Source organism: Zingiber officinale, chromosome 11B (assembly GCF_018446385.1).
Source record: "Zingiber officinale cultivar Zhangliang chromosome 11B, Zo_v1.1, whole genome shotgun sequence".
NCBI lineage: Eukaryota > Viridiplantae > Streptophyta > Magnoliopsida > Zingiberales > Zingiberaceae > Zingiber > Zingiber officinale.
The window spans coordinates 65,260,172-65,278,102 of NC_056007.1; the positions used below are offsets into that span (position 1 = coordinate 65,260,172).

The window sequence follows — 17,931 nt, forward strand, 5'->3', positions numbered from 1 at the left end:
ATTAATCAACATTTCATTTTAATTAATCAACTTTGATTAATCAAACTTATTAATTAAGCATCAACCTTTAATCAATTGATTGATCAGAATTTAACCAAGCTAAATCTATTTATATATCAATACTAACCACCTCTTAATTAACTTAGTCATTATAACAAATATGACTTTTCACAATGCGTCATTTACAGTATATTTTTGGGGCGCGCAGTTAATAGTAGTTTTTACAGTACAACCAATTAAATATACCGTCGATAATATTATACTTATATAAATAATAATGTACAAAAAATTATATACGGTTAAAATTAAATATTAACAGTGCACTTTTAGTACATCGTTAAAAATATTACAAATTTAAAAAATTAAAATTTTAATAGCATACAAAACACACTGCTAAAAATATTATATAATTTTAAAAATTAAAATTTTAACCGCGTATAAAAATACGCTTTTAAAAATCTTACGCGTTTTTTTTTTATCTCGTCCACCCGAATCGTTCCCTGCCGCACCTCACCTGATCAAAAACCCTTCTCCATCGCCAAAACCCTCGCCGGCCCTCGTGAGTCCTCTCTTCCCTCTTTTTGGCACATGGTTTACCTTCGTCATTGTCCTCCTCCTTCTCTTCTCGTCCACCGCCCTTGTTGTCGTCTCCTCTGTTCCCTATCAGGACATCCTCACCCTCTCCAAGCAAGATAGAGTTGCCCCCATCCGTATCGATGAGGAGGTGAGAATGCTCTACCTGGAGTGGAGGGCCAAGCATCGCCCCGTCGAAAACAACCAATATCTGGATGAATACTGACTCAAGGTCTTCAAGGAGAACCTCCGGATCATGGAAGAGCACAATTCGATGGTTGACCATGGGGAGCACACCTACCGCCTTAGGATGAACTGGTTCTCTGACGTCACCAACGGGGAGTACTTGCCAGGTTCCTCAAGGACTTTAGATCCGCCTCTCAGAAGATTAGCAATCGGTACCGGCTGAGAGAAGGGGATCTGCCTGATTCCATCGATTGGAGGTAGAAGGTGCTGTCATCACCATAAAGGATCATCTCGACTGCGGTGACCTATTCCTTCCTTTATTAATTTCATATTTTTTTTGTGTGTGTGGTTAGTGATAGTAGAGTTAGATATCTTGCTTTTGTTTGAAGAACGTTTTTCTAGTAAGTATAGTCTTTGCCTCTCGTTCGACTTTGGACAAAAGAGGTGCTCTTTGGAGTAATTGGTATAGGGATCTGCTTCCACCGTACCTCTTATTTAGGCCCTAAGAATTTTGTTAGATCTATAAATTCATCTACTGCTAGTATCGAAATCTTGAAATCTTGATAGATCTATGTACTCACCAAATGGAGATTTTCACTTACTCCTCGTACTGTAATAGTAAGGGGGTGTTTGGTTGATGGGTTTGGAAATGAGGGAATGGAATGATAGTAAAAGATAGTGTTTGGATTGTGGGTTTGAGAATGATATTTTGGGAATGATTACTAGATTTATGGGAATCAACCAAACCCATATAACTTGATGGGTTTCATTTCCATTCCTATTCTCATTCCACTCTACTATCAAACCCATACCCATAGTCATTCCCATCATTTAACCAAACACCCCCTAAGTTCTTAATTGCAGATGTATTTTACAGGCTACAGGTTGGAAGCTTGATGAAGCTGTACAACTCTTCTATATCAGCAATGAAAGTGGTAGGGTGGAGTCATCTTTCTTATCTTGATGGATTAATGGAATTACTAGGTGGTCTTCCACTAAACCTATGAAAATTAGAGTGCGTTTTTGTTGAATATAGTTTGCGATGACTTTTTCTTTTCTTTAAAATTTTTGTTTCTTCAATGAGGAAAATATTCTTAATTGCCTTAACATTTTCATAATTTATGTACTTCTATGAACTTAATTTGCAAAATTCTATCTATTGTTGTGTGATAATACATTTTCAAAGCTTAATTATTTGATGGTTCCTTTATTGGTATTGAATTTTATTTAATACAAAACACCACAAATCTCAACTCTCGACCAAGTTCAGATGTTCTCTTCGGCATATCAAGATATTTTGCTATTTGGTAATCAAGCGAGAGCGCTATGTCAACATCAAATTGTACCCATGGCAATCTTGCTTCATTATATACTCCACCTTTAGCCTTGATGTTCCAAGGGCACTTTGACCAGGTGCAACGATTGTTCCAAGAGATTTTGAATGGATTCATGAAAATGGTGTTACATTAATTTGAATTTCATTTATATTTTTTTTTTTATGTTTTACATTGTCTAATTATTGACGCCACATTAAATCTAATGAAGGTTTGTTTTTTCTGTTAGAATATTTTCTTAATATTTTGCGTTAGAATTTCTTGGTAGTAGTTATATAATATTCAAGTCTGCACTTGGCATAAAATATGTGAAGCATTTGGATGCAAACATGCTAATAGCTCGAAAGATTCATGAAAACAATTTGAGTTTATCAAATGTCCTTGCATCATGCTTATCTTTTGGCCCTTACACTATGTTTATTTTCTTTGTTACTACAGACAATAGTAGTAGTTGGCATGTTCCAAATGTGGGTATTTCTCTTTATTTATCCAGTGAATGTTTTACTTTGGGTTGTATTTTTTTTAATCTTTAACTTGTTGTCATTCCTTTTTTCCATCTGAAAATTTGATTCTAAACCATTATGGTCCTAGTCTTCTATCAATGGCAGATGTTGGTCGTGATGCCTATGGTTCCCAGTTTTTTTATCACTTTCAAGTCTGCCCCTCATCTTGATGGATTAGTTTTGAGTTCTTTCTTTATCCTGGTTTATATTATAGTTTCATCTTTCATTATCTTATGTTGTGATATGTTTATCTGGTAACTTTTCACATGAAGAGTTGAACTTATTTGATGCATCATAGGCAGATGCTTCTAATGATGTGGTTCTTATTATAATGATTTGCTTCATAAAGTATTCTATCATATGCATATATTCTATTTCTACTTATACTGATTGTACCACATTTCATTTCTTTTGATGCATGGAACATAAAAACATAGATGCATGTTGGCATTAGAGATTTTTGGAGTAATGGTGCACAGAGTTCGGTCTCCTAATAGGAGAATGAAGTTTGTATTTGCAAAATCTTGATGCTTTATATAATCATAATTATGGATTTATGCTTTCTATGTGGTCATCTTCAATTTGTATCCACTATTCGTTATCGACTAGTGTAAATTATGTTTCCTGCTACAAGATTTTGATGACATTTTGTTTGTTTCATCATGTGCAGGTTGTCCTAGAAGTAATCATAGAGATACTTGCAACTGTTAATGAAGACGACATAACTAGATGGATTGATTAAGTTGTTTATGATAAAAGATGTTTGGGAAGAATCGGGTATCCTTGGCTTTTTATGAAACCATGAATGGTGTTAGTTATTTTGTTGAAGGCTTAATTTGCATTAAAAAATGTTCAAATTTTTAATGGATCAAATTTCTAATGTTGTATTAGCTTTAGTTGTAAAAAATTTATCATTAGTGTGTATTGAAACCTTTTTTTTTATGCTATTATGATATAGTATGTATTGAATCCTTTTTTTATTGTTATTTTTTTATTTTATATGCTATTAACAGTAGCGTGCGGTTGCGCACTGCGAATGCTGTTAATCACAGCGTGTGACCGTGCGCTGCGAATGCTATTAACTACAACGCACGGCTATGTGTTACAAATTCTCATAATCGCAGCATGTGGTCGCGCGCTGTCAATGTGTTGGGACTTTTAATAGCTTTGAGTTGTGCAACACATGATGTGCACTGTAGTTAATATAATTGTGCGCTGCGAAAATTTGTTATAGTGAGTGATTCAATTGAACACATCCTGAATCAAGCATACCCAAATCATCCCTAATTGAATCAATCCAAAATTGTCAACCCACAAATCAATTAATCCATCCATAATCAATCATTAACAGATTCATTCTCAACATAATCAAAGAACATCCCAAAAAATTTGTATGAGCAGAACTCAGGGAGGGAGATTCATTACCCTATCTGTTAGCTCCTCCTCCGGCGGTTGTGGATTCCTCGCAGCAGGTGGCTGGTGATGGTGAGTTGAGTCTCTAGTAGAAAGTCAACAATAATAGTGACCATGAATCAAATGTGATGGCCACTGATTTCTGCTCGAGTCTGGCCGCAAAGGCTGTGATAGCCGATATAGAGGAACCCAATGGCTGGTTGGCTGCTATGGTGCCGAGGCAGAGTAGAGGAAGGGCGGCGACGTCACTAGGGCATCGACCCCCTGTGATTCCTTGATCCTGGCCGAATAGAGGTTGACGACAACTCCCCCCAACGACTCGCGGCGTCGGCGATCAGTGGGACGGCGAGGATGACTTGACATCGGGCCAACTAGGTGGCAGCGATGGCCGAAGCTACTCTGGCAACGAGGAGGGAATGGGAGAGAGGCGGCGTCGGTTACTGCTTGGCGCGAGGAAGAAGAGAGAGGCGGTCGATGGTTGGCTCACCGTGGATGTCGGCATCGGCGATCGGAGACGCAAGAGAAGATTTAGCGTCGGTCGAAAATGCTAGAGAGGAGATCAAAGGAGGAAGTTGGGAGAAAAATAGGTTAGGAAACTTAGGTATTAGGTTTTATACTTAGATTAATTATTTATAACCTTATGTTGATTCAACCAATCAACTCTTATTTAAATGGGTATTCTAAAGAGATTTTTCTTAAACCTCATAGATTCATTCTCTTAAAACTTATCATATAGACTCTGTTTAAATCCCAAAGAATTTCTAAAAATTTTCAAAAAATTCTATAAAGTTATTCCTCCAATAACTCTTATTATTAAATTGTCATATTTTACATTCTCCCATACTAATAAAAATTTAGTCCATAAATTTACTGCTCAAACTCAGGATCTTCATCTAAGTGTAACAACTATGCAACATGCCTATATACTACTCCCTCCAAGTATTATGAATAAATCTCCAACTGTGAGGGATTAAGGTTCCCTTATAAAACTACAGGATGATGCACTTCCAATTAGATAGTGATGACTATGTGGGAATTGAGCTCACCCTGCTTCCACTACTCCTACACTGTTGTCTAGCCAACTGTGGGTAAAATCTATTAGACATAAATAATATTCACAACTACCTCCAAAATCCATAACACACGCTATTAGTAGATCCTCCAACATTTGTATAATGCACTCAGACTATCCATCTGTCCGAGGATGTAAAGTTATACTAAAATGGATCTCTATACTCTTATTTTACTATAAACTCTACCAGAATCATGATGTGAATCACAAATTTTTATTCGATAAAATACTCAGATGTTAACCATAAAGTCTGATAACCTCTCTGTAGTATAACTATGCCAAGCGATCCAATATGTCCATTGTATAGATCGATAGAAATTGAGAAGATTTGGTTAACCGATCAACAATTATCCAAATTACATCATGTCCTCTCTGTGTCTTGGGTAGTCACACAATAAAATCCATCGTGATTTGCTCCCATTTCCATTCTGATATATGTATCTACAAAAATAATCTTGCTTGTCTTTGATGTTCAACCTCTACTTACTGGCATACTTGACATCGAGCTACAAAATTTGTGATGTCTTTTTTCATGTCGTTCTGCCAATAGGAACATTTCAAGTCTCTATACATCAGGTACCACCTCGATGCATCGCAAATCCAGATTGGTGTGCTTTCTATAGTAATTCCTCCCAGACAGAATGTGACTTAGGAACACATAATCTCCTACAGAAATAATGAATTATATTCCCATTACAAGAAAACTCGGTCCGCTATCATGAGACTACTCTACTAAATAAAAACTACATATATTATTCACTAGCTTGAGCTCCCTTAATTTACTCAACTATAAGCGACTAAGGAACTATGGATACTGATGCGGTGATAAGGACGGGCCCCATCCCGCGGAGGATAGTTGTCACGTTGGAGGTCAAATTCAAGGCGACCAACGCTCAGAAGGTATTAGCCGATCGAGGAGCGATCATGTCCTGACCGGAAGGAGAAGGACCTGCTCCAACCTGCTGACTCAGGTAATACGCCAAACAGCCGACGCTCAATAAAGGGGGACGCTAGAGACAGTATACAGAAGTCGAGCCAAGCAACTACCCTGCTTGGACAAGCAGCAAGATTCGACTATCGGCATACCGGAGCCACGACCGAGCGGGCGCAACACTAACACAGTGGTACTATGGTCGAACGGATACATCGCATGCAACGAACTCCCGGTCGAGCGGGACGGACACAGGAATAGTGGAGTTCCTGCCAAGCGGCCTACCCGCTCAGCCCAGCCATATACTCACTACACTATCTTTCAACATCCTTTTGGGAGCTGATGCCGCTGACAATCGGTATGGTCAGCCAGAAGATCGTACGACGGAAGCTTCCACTGTTACTTCAGAGATATGTTCGGCTCGTTAAGGTACTGTGTCAGGGATACTTTACTGACAAATCTTTTCAGGGGGGACTTCAAGAAGCATGCCCCCTTGGGAAGAGTGCATACGCACTACAGGAGCTCTATATAAAGGGGAGTCCAAGTATCGGCGAAGGTATACGATATTCACTGTTTGTGCTACAGTCTTGTTGCTCCACTTTCTACTTCGCCGGTGTCTGACTTGAGCGTTGGAGGGCCATCGCCAGGGACCCCTTCCCTGGCTCGGCATTGATGTAGTCTGTATTGTAGGTCCGAGCGAAGTCTACAGGCAGTCAGTAGGAGCGCCATATCCCAGCATCCATCTCATTAACTTTTGGACAGAATCATATTTGGCGCCGTCTATGGGAACATTAACTTGCATCCGAGCCGAGAAAATGAAGGACGCTAGATGACTCACCCCCGTGACACTCACCCAAGAAGAGCTTGACATGCTCGTGCAAGCCCGAACACCAAAGATGATCAAGTAGCAACAACAACAAGTGTTAGCCGATCGACAAGCACCGTAACTTGCGACATCGGCAGCCGAAGGACGAGCGGGGCATGACGACCGAGCGAAACAACTCTCCATATGGGGACAGAATAAAAGGCTGACCAACATACCAGGGGAAGCGCCGCCCGGGCCAATTCCCTTCCATCACGCCCTATTCCAAACCCCCTCAGAGATAGCCCAAGTGAATCAAGAGAGGGGATCATCCTCGGACGACGTTCCCGTCCGGGACGCACGAAAAGGCAAGGCGCCCGAAGGCAACGCGTCGCCCGAATGGATCAATCGATAGTTCTCCAAGAAGATCTTGCAGGACCCTCTGCCTAGACACTATACTCCGTTGGCGATCGGGGTCTACAATGGATCAACCAATCTAGATGATCGTCTGGATCGGTTCCATAATGAAGCCACGCTGCACCATTATACGAATGGGGTAAAATACCGAGTCTTTCTCACTATCCTCTCTGGATCGGCACAACGCTGGTTCAGAAGACTACCGAACGAATCTATACGGAGCTTCAAGGACTTCCAAGCTACATTCCTGCACCATTTCGCCAGCAGTTGGGGCTATCAGAAGACGAGCATCAGCCTCTTCTCTTTGAAGCAGGGCTCGAAGGAAGCCCTCCGAGCCTACATCTAGCGCTTCAATCAAGTGGCCATGGACATCCCTTCAGTCTCATCCGAGACGATGATGAACGCCTTCATGCAGGGGCTCGTTGAGGGAGACTTCTTCCGATCGCTCATTAGGAAGCCGCCCAGGGACTTCGTCCACATGCTCAAGAAGGTCAACGAGTATATACATGTGGAAGAAGCCCAAGCGGCGAGAAGAAAGGAAGCGCCGACCGAACCCTCAGCAATGACCGAGCGCCGACCATCAAGCAGGCATCAGCCGCCCAAAGGGTCAAGGGCCGAAGGAGCACGACCACACCAGGAGGCCAGGATACATGTCGTACAGCATGTGCCCATCAGTCGGCAGAAGGCAGCAAGTGGCAAGTTATGGAGGCCGATGTTCTGCTCCTTTCATTAGTCGGCGACGCACAACACGCGCAACTGCTACGAGCTAACACTAATCGACAGTCGCCTGGCATCAAGAGGATACCGTCGTCGATCTCCAACGCCCGATCGGAGACAACGATCTATCGAGCGACGAGAGAATGAAAGAAGGGTGCCCGAGCGAAACCATCATCATCAGTCGAGGGATAGCACTGACCCCTCCCGAGGCCCAACTGAGCGAAACAGGCCCTCCGCTTGGGAAAAAGAAAATCGAAGCAACGCCGCTCGAGGAGAAATAGGTATGATCGCCGATGGGTCGACCGACGATGACTCCAACCGATCTAGGAAGTCGCACGCTCGGCGACTGGAGATCTACGCCGTGGGATGCAGCCAAGAGAAGGCCGAAGGGCCCGAGATAAACTTTGGCCCCAGAGATTTGGAGGGAGTAGAGATCCCTCATGATGACGCACTGATCATCCTAGCGGTAATTGCTAATTACACCATTCACCGAACCTTTGTTGATACAGGGAGTTCGGTGAACATCATCTTCAAGAAGACGTTCGATCAGTTACAAATCGATCGAAATGAGTTGCTGCCCATGACACCCCCTCTCTACGGTTTTATGGGCAATGAAGTACTGCTGCTTGGACAGGCCCGACTGGCCATCTCGCTCGGAGAAGAGCCATTAAGGAGAACCAGGACCACAAACTTCATAGTGGTGGATGCTTCGTTGTCCTACAATGTCATATTGGGCTGACCGGCCCTCAACGAGTTCCGGGCGGTGGTGTCTACATATTGCCAAAAAATCAAGTTTCCGGTGGACGACTGGGTGGGTGAAGTCAAAGGCGACCATCTAACCGCTCGGCAATGCTACGTCGAGATGGTCAAGTCTGAAGCAAGGAACGCTCAGAAGAATCTACGCTTGGAGGTGAACGTCGTTGCCATGAAGCTTCTTGGGTCAGTCTACGAAGAAAAGGAGTTTAAATACACCCAAGCCGAATGGAGGCCACCATATTAATTGTGGTCGATTCGGAACCTAAGAAGAAGGTAAAGCGGCCGTGGAGCGTGGATCATCTCCAACCCTACCGGGTCGGATGAGAAGTGTGCGAGTGAACACATGTATTTTTATGTTTCCCAAATGCAGGACAGCTATGAATGAAAGCGGAGTACCACTCTTGAGATGAATCTTCGATCTTTGTCTACGTTAAATCATCGAGCGGCGACATTAAACTCTTGTCTCCATCAGCGGTTGAGCGGTGACCTTAAAACCTGGTCTACATCAAATCGTCGAGCGGCAATGTTAAACCCTTGTCGTCATCAACAGTCGAGCGGTGACCTTAAACACGTGTCTCCATCAAATCGTCAAGCGGCAATGTTAAACCCTTATCTCCATCAACGATCGAGCGACAACCTTAAAAGCATGTCTTCATCAAATCGTCGAGCGACGACGTTAAACCCTTGTCATCATCAACCGTCGAGCGGTGACCTTAAACACGTGTCTCCATCAAATCGTCGAGCGGCGACGTTAAACCTTTGTCTCCATCAACGACCGAGCGGTGACCTTAAACGCATGTCTCCATCAAATCACCGAGCGGCAATGTTAAACCCTTATCATCATCAACGGTCGAGCGGCGACCTTAAATGTGTGTGCCATCAAATCATCGAGTGGCGACGTTAAACCCTTGTCTCCATCAACGGTTGAGCGGCGACTGTAAACCCCGGTTTACATCAAATCGTCGAGTGGCAACGTTAAACCCTTGTCTCCATCAACCGTTGAGCGACGACCTTAAAACCCAGTCTACACCAACGTTCGAGCGGCGACCTTAAACACGTGTCTCCATCAAAGGTCGAGCGATGACCTTAAACCCTGGTCTTTACCGACGGTTGAGCGGCGACCTTAAACCCCATTCTTCGCCTAATCTTTGTCAATGGTCGAGCGACGACCTTAAACCCGGGTCTACATCAACGGTCGAGCAACGACCTTAAATGTGTGTCTCTATCAACGGTCGAGCCGCGACCTTAAACTCTTGTCTTCATCAACGGTCGAGCGACGACCTTAAATGTGTGTCTACATCAACAGTTGAGCGGCAACCTTAAACGTATGTCTCCATTAACAGTCGAGCAGCGACCTTAAACGCGTGTCTACATTAACAGTCGAGCGACGATCTTAAACTCTTGTCTCCACCAACGGTCGAGCGACGACCTTAAACCCGGGTCTCCATCAACGATCGAGCGGTGATCTTAAACGCGTGTCTCCATCAATCGTCGAGTGGCGACGTTAAACTCGGGTGTACGCCAAATCGTCGAGCGACGACGTTAAAATCGGGTCTACATTAAATCGTCGAGCGGTAACGTTAATCCCAAGTCTTCATCAACGATCGAGCGATGACCTTAAACCCTTGTCTCCATAAATCGGGTAACTATCTTAGCCAAGTCTTTAAAACACATGGCCCGCTCGGAATTATGCTTCGAAATACTTCTTCGATCGGAAGCTCATAGAAGCACAATGAGTAATTTGGAAAACAAAACAGGTCTATCGGATAGGCGGACAAGTCGTTGTCGATCGAGATAATCACGGGGCCAAAAGTGCAGTGGAAAGTTCTAATATTATAAAGATAAAGCTTAGCTGGATGGACAAGCATACATTTAGACTTCAAAAATTTACAGGGGATGAGCTCTCAACCTCACTCAAGGTAATCCAAGGCGTCATCAGGCAACGACGCGATAAGCTTGTCCCGGCTGATGATGTTGCTGGTCAGAGCAGCCGGTAGATGGCCTCCCTCTCGGAGCTGGTCGATCGCCCTTGTCGATCGCCAGATCAAATAGCTAGAGTGCCCGGTCGACGACCTTGTTGTTGAAAGCATCCAAGCGGATGTAATTCTTCTTCATCACTTCAAATCGACTCTGCTCGGTGTCTTGATAGGTCTTCAGAGTCGCTCAGGAGGCCTCCAGCTTATCCTTCGCGATGGCTAGCTCATTATTTTTTACGGCGAGTTGGCCTCAGAGAGCTGTTTCTTCGGCCGACTGGCTATTTCGCTCGACAACCAAAAAATCTTCGGCCTCCTTGTGTTTCTAGGCGAGAGCCCATGCCTTCTTATTCTTCAGTTTGAGGTCTTCGATGGCCTGATTCTTCCTTACGTTGGCCAACTCAATCTTATTATCGAAGGTGGCAACCTGCTTATTGAGCTGAGCTAGTAGAGTGGCCTACCTTGAACTCTTGTCCCGTTTGGCCTCGAGCAGCTTGTCGCTTTTCTCCATGTCGGCCCTTAGTTTTGCCACCTCAGTATTCGTCTGCTCTTGAGAGGCAGAGGATGATTTGCCGCTCGACGCCTTCATCTTCTTCACATCCTCCAAAAATGCGAGCCTTTGGCACATGACCAGGCTCTCCATCCAGTATTACAGACAAAGAAAATATGAGCGTCGAGTGGGTGTGCAAACAACTATGAAAATGACTTACCCCAGTAGACATCTGAGTGGTTGTCTGCGAGCGCCCCCGGAGACATCATCGTTGCACAAGCTTGGGCGTCAGCCCATATCTGGGTGAGCGACCCTTGAATATGAATTTGGTGCTCGGGGGCTTGGGATCCTGCGCCAGCCGACTCGCGCAATGCTTCAATTGGAAAATGAAGGATCACCGTTATATAGTATTGGTCGCTCAGGGTCGATTGGGCCAAGGTCACTTGGCCGGTCAGTCGTGAGGAAGACGTCGGCCGGATGCTAGATTTCTGGACCTTCGAGGGTAGCGGCATGAAGGCCACCAACGGCGTGGCGAGAGTCCCCTACGGTAGACTGGACAGGGATGGCGTTCGATCAGACGATGTGGTGGCCGTAGTTAGAACGTGAGTAGGGGTCGAAGTTTCGATTCGCTTAGCGGTCCGTACTGCCGAAGAAGTAGAGCATGAGGAAGTCTTCTCCGGTGCCTCTTGCGCCTAATGAGTGGTTCGCCTGAGGAGGCCCAGCCTGGCGCCACCTCAACCTAGACTGCCTTCAGCCGTTCGGGAGAATGTAGCGATCCACCAACTGCTCCGCCACTAGGCGACCGATTGGCCATCCTTTCGCCCATCACAGCGGGCGTCTCCTCGCTCCCGTCGAGCGAATCTTCTTGTGAGCCGACCGGTTGCAGGCCGGGGCTCATTAATTCCTCCACAGTAGCCGCATTGATCACGACATCTGTGAGCCTCGCCTTGCCGGACAAACATGCACGCAACATGACTTTGGTCGTAAAAGAGGAAGAGAAATTAGTTAGAATCAAAGGAAAAGGTGAAGTAGTTTTATACCTAGGCTGGTCGGCAGCTAGGTGCGGATCACACTTAAGCCGAAGATGTAGAGGACACCCTCTAACAGCAGCTTGTGGATGTTGTACTTCTAACCGGCTAGCATGGAAGCTGTGTTGAGGTTGCCCGATCGACTTTTATATCTCTTCAGATGAGGCTGAGGTGCCACTTCGAGCTGCCAGTTGGTCGGGAAGTCTGGCCGCTCAGGAAGGCGTAGAAAAAAGAAATATTCCTTCCAATACTTGTTGGAAGTTGACATTTTATTGAAGAAAACTAAGCCCACTCGGGCTTGGAAAAGAAAGGTCCCCGGCTCGGACGATTTGGGATAGTAAAAGTAATGAAAGAGCCAAGGAGTGAGAGGAATATCGTGCAGTCAGAAAATAACAACCACCCTATACAGCAGCCGAAAGGAGTTCGGCACTAGTTGAGGAAGGGAGACTCAGAAATATTTACACATGGAGGAAAAGAAAGGATGGATGGGAAACCGCATACCGACAGTAAAATGGTCCCTAAAGAGATAATTACAGCCGAATGGCCGAAAATTCGGTCAATCTGAAGGTGAAGGAAGAACAACTTCATACCTAGGGGGAATTCATATGCAGAAGTCAAGCTCTTGGTGTTGCCGGCGTCAAACCGGGACTTGGTAGAGGTGTACCAGAGCTTAGGGATGCCAGCGGGAGGCTGTGAGGAACTCACGATCGCAAAACAAGGGATCGAAAAGATGTGAGGGGAAAGGAGCCTATAGGAAAAATATCGCTCGGACATAGACGGAGAGCCACAAAACTCGGAGATGGGGAAAGTACAGAAGAATAAAGCAAGGTGCGATTGGGAAGAGGCTTACTGGAAGATCGTCGGAGGAGAAGGAAAAGAAAGTCTACTACCGAGCATAGAAACAAAGTCACCGAAGAGCATGAAGACGAGACTGCGCAAAGGCGGCGACATGCACGGGCTTATAAGCCCCAAGAATGGTGGAGGCGAGTGCACTAGGGATTATGAAACTCTATAAAGACTTATGAATTTAGATTGCAGCATTTTTCTTGAGGACAAACAAAGGTTCAAGTCTGGGGGTATGATGTGCATTGATCTTATAATATTTTATGTATGTTTTGACGCACATTCACATATTTTATTCATGATGGATTTATACATTTTTACACTCCTGATCATGTTTACAGCATAATTACTCTTATATTTCGGAGATCTGCTCTATGTGTGCATTTGTGTTGATAGGGATACTTTTGGAGCAAAAATGGTGATCGTCGACGTACCATGGAGCAAAGCAAAAGGCTAACTGACACTGGCCGTGTGACCCTACACGACCATGCAACACATCCAGAGGAGAGGGAGAACATAGCCGTGTGACCCTACACGGCTGTGTGAAGCATCCAGAAGTAGAGAAGAACATGATCGTGTGATCCTGCACAACCGTGTCACTTAACCCGTAGCCAAGAAGGAGTTGGTCGTGCGATTCTGCATGGTTGTGGCATGGGCCTTGTCATGCATGTGCCCTATCTATAAAAGGGGTTCTAACCTTCTTCTCAAGGGGAGGGGAGACGACCATTCGAAAAAAGATCACCTTGGTGTCGTTCCACATCATCTGGGTGTTGGAGTGTATACTAAAAGCCTAGCTTTTGTAAATATTTATTTTTGAAATAAAAGAATCACATTGGTCAAATATCTATATTTATTTGTAAAATATAGTTGTTCAATTAATTTATAAAATAGATAACATGGTGTGTGGTGTCACACACAGAAGATCATGTTATCAGCTCTTTATAAATTATAAACAGTTGCTCACGGCTAAGATGGAAAGGAACAAACCATTGGTATAGTCGTAGTATAATTAGGTATTAGTTTATCTTGACTAATAAATTACACTAGTATACTCTAAGTGTATTGAGTAGGACCATTTTAGGTAAGTTCTTTTTATACTGACTTAATAAAAGAACTAGACCTTAGTTATTATGGAAATGTGTACTCTTAATCCTAATATAATAACAAGCATATATATTTAGTATCTATTTCTTTAACTTATCAAAGGGTGAGATTTAGCTTGATAAATCAATAGACCTGATAAGTTGGGAAATGATATTACTTATAGTGTGTATTGTTGATTATAGAAGGAAACTGTGTCCTAGTTATCTAAGTTGAGAATGCCCCCAAGAGGAGCTCATAAAGATTGCCATGTTAAAGACTGCAGGTGGACTTAGTCCAACATGACAAAGAAGTTGAGTGGTACTACTCTTGGAGCTAGATATTAATTAAGTGAGTTGTCAGTATAACTTACTTAATTAGTGGACATTCGTTATCTTAAACACAGGGAGACTAACACACTCATGGTAAGAAGGAGCCCATAATGTAATTTGGGATTGGTGCGGTAGTGCAACAATAACTCTCTAGTGGAATGAGTTATTGTTGATGAACTTGAGTTGTTTGTTTGAGGTGAACACGGGATACTCAAGCTCATCGGAAGGCCAAAGCCAATTTCTCCTCTAGGTCCCTGTCATAGCCTCATTTGTGCCTTATAATCCATCCAAATAAAAGCCCTTCTTAGTGTCCAAGAAAGGAGGTCGGCCCATTGCTTGGTGACCAAGTAATGGCCGGCCACCATCTCCTTAAGAGGGCCGACCCTCTTGCTTGGTGACCAAGCAAGTAGGGGTCGGCCATAATAAATTCAAATAGGAGGGGTGTTTTGAATTTTTAAAATCTTCTCTTTGTAGAAAACTATAAGTTTTAAAAGAGAGATTTTAATTTTAAAAACTTTCCTTATTTTAATTAGGTCACATGGTTTAATAGAGAGTTTTAAAAGTTTTAAAACTTTCCTTTTTTAACCATCCTCATGGTTTTAGAAAAAATGAAGAGAAGTTTTAAAATTAAAATTTTCTATTTTTTGTAACCATGTTAAAAAAGGAAATTTTTAGAATAGAAGTTTTAAATTTTAAAACATGGTTTTAATTTTTGAAACTTTCCTTTTTTAACATCCACTTTTAGAAAGAGAGCTTGTAAAATTTTATAAGAGGCTTTCTTCTTTTATAAAATTTTATAAAAAATATTTTTTCCTTCCTCTTTAAGGGGCCGGCCACCCTTGCTTGGTGCCCAAGCATGGGGCCGACCAAATAAAAATAAAATCAAACCAATCAATGATTGGTGATTGATTCAATCAAGAGGAAAGAAAAGGAAAAATAAAAAGGGAAAGAAAAACTAGAGAAAGATTTTAATTTTTGTAAAAATTCTTCCCTTATTTGCCTTGGGCAAGTAATATAAAAGAAGGGGTGAGGAGGCCTCATGGATATCAACTCTTATTCTCTTGGTGGAGACTCTCTTGGTGGCCGGCCCACTCTCCCTCTCTTCTCCCTTTGCTCTCTTTTCTTTTGTGGTGGTGGTGGCCGAAAGTTTGAGAAGGAGAAGAAGTCTTTGGGTGGTGTTCATCTTGGAGGATCGTCGCCCACACGACGTCCAAGGCGAGGCGAGGAATACAACAGAAGATCTTGAGGTCATTAGCTTGCAAAGAAAAGATATAACTAGTAATTTTCTTCCGCATCATGCTAGTTATTTTTTTTTGTTAGAATTCCAAATACAAGAGGCATTAGATCTAGTTTTTCGAATTAGTAATTTGTGTTTGTGTTTTTCTTTGTTTTTCGAATTTGTGATTCGATTGTTCTTTTTGGTTAAACCTAGAGTTATAAAAGGAAATTAAATATTCGCTTTCCTTAAAAGGCTTTGTCTAGGCGGTGGTGGATGCTACCATACCCAAGAAGGTCATGTGCCTCGCCATGCAGTCCTGGAAGCTAATTTTGGAAATTAATATTTATTTGAATTTATAACATAGGTAGATTTGGATCAATAGTGTTAAGTTCCACTTTCGATCCAAGTCTAAACCATTAAGAACAGATAAGTTAAATTTGGAATCAATAATGTTAAGTTCCGTTTGCGATTCCTAATTTAACTTCTAAAGAACACAATAGGTTGTTTAGGAAAGATTCGACACTTGTACAAAATTTTTGTACAGTGAAACCGGTACGATCTTCCTAGGACCAACCAACACTGGGACCTCCGTTTGACAATCCGAAGGTGTCTTCATAATCACATCAACTTCGGAAGCAAAAGGGTTGGATCTAAGTGTTAGTCTTTCGAGCCGCAATAATCGCTTTTTGCGTTGCGGAAACACCGAAGCTAGCCACGGATCCGTGCGAAGATAAATAAAAATATTCATGTACATGTTTGTCTATACTAGATCTACCTTAGATCAACATGAAAAGAAGTATTACCCTTGTAGCGATGCCCTTCGCTTATCCCGCTCATCCAAATAGTTGTCGGATCTCGTAGAGTGTCAAGTGTACTTTCCTCTACACATATCCACACGGACAAAAGGTGGAGAAAATCACTTAGAGTGTGCTAACACTCTTGAGAAGTCTCGGCAATGGAGGAGAAGGGGAGAAAAAGAAGAGAGGAAGAAGAAGATACCTTGAATGAGCACACCACTAACTTCATGTGTATGGCCGACCACTTAATAGAGGATTTAATACCTCCATGTAATACCAAGAGTCATGGCTCTTGGTCTTCCTCATGAGGTGGTATACAATGATGCAGCCTTGATGATGTGAAACATCATCATTGGCCGACCCATGCCAAGTCACAATGAAGTGGTATTTGGTCAAGTCAAACTTGACTCTTCATCTTCCCTCTCAAGTCAAGTCAAACTTGACCTCTTATCTCCCATGGTTGATCAAATCTACCCTTTGATTCAAATCAATTTAATTTAATGAATCTCTATTCATTGGTTTAAATTGACTCAATGAATCATAGTCTAAATTAGACTCATTCGACACATGAATCAAATTGAGTCCAACTCAATCAGTCTAATTTGGATTACTCTTAATCCAATTTGGTTCATCACATGAACCTAATCCTCTTGGTCCATCATATGAATCTAATCTTCATCTAACTGCCCTTTGTGTGTGACCCTATAGGTTCTTGTAATATTGGTAATGCTCCTAAACCCATTTAGGAGCATAAGCAATGAGCGGTATCTAGCAACACATCATTACTACCCAAGTTACAAGAATGTTGAGATCCAACATCACCATTGTGACTACTAATTGTGACTCTCACAATATATGACAATGCCCTTCTATCCTTGACATCTAAATTGATCAATTGAGGCATAGACCGTGTCATCCTCTAATCAATCTATATCTTGAACTTCAAGTAGACTTACTCTAATCAAATGAGCTCAATATCTCATATTGACTTATTTGAGCATGGTCATGCACTTAGTGGTCTCACTCTATCAAGAATCATGATGCCACTCCCGTCATATAGGAGGGATAGATCTCATCTACATCACTCACATCCCTCCGCATAATTTGTTACATACCCAATAGTAACCTTTATAGTCCACCCATTTACGGGTGGCGTTTGACGAAGCTAAAGTATGCAACTCCTTATGTAGGGAACCATGGTGACTTCAGGTCCAATGGCTGATAGTCATACTAATAATCACATGAGAAAGTATATGACACTCATATAACGATCCATGATATTTTCTCATGGTGGGTCATTCAGTATACATTCTCCAATGCATACTCATGTGTCAACTTGATATCTAATATCCATGACTTGTGAGATCAAGTCATCGAGTTGACCTACATGCTAGTCTCATCGCATTAACATTGTCCCTGAATGTTAATACTTGACTAGGAATGATTAAGAGTAGTGTTCTCTATA

At 42.6% G+C, this 17,931-nt stretch overlaps 1 long non-coding RNA gene across 1 annotated transcript; it reads left to right on the top strand.

The window, feature by feature from the left end:
• Window positions 1-472: 472 nt before the first annotated feature.
• On the top strand, window positions 473-3,568 carry LOC122035121. Its single transcript, XR_006126901.1, has 2 exons — window positions 473-1,059; window positions 3,267-3,568. It is a non-coding gene; the product is annotated as an uncharacterized LOC122035121 (long non-coding RNA).
• The last annotated feature ends 14,363 nt before the right edge of the window (window positions 3,569-17,931 follow it).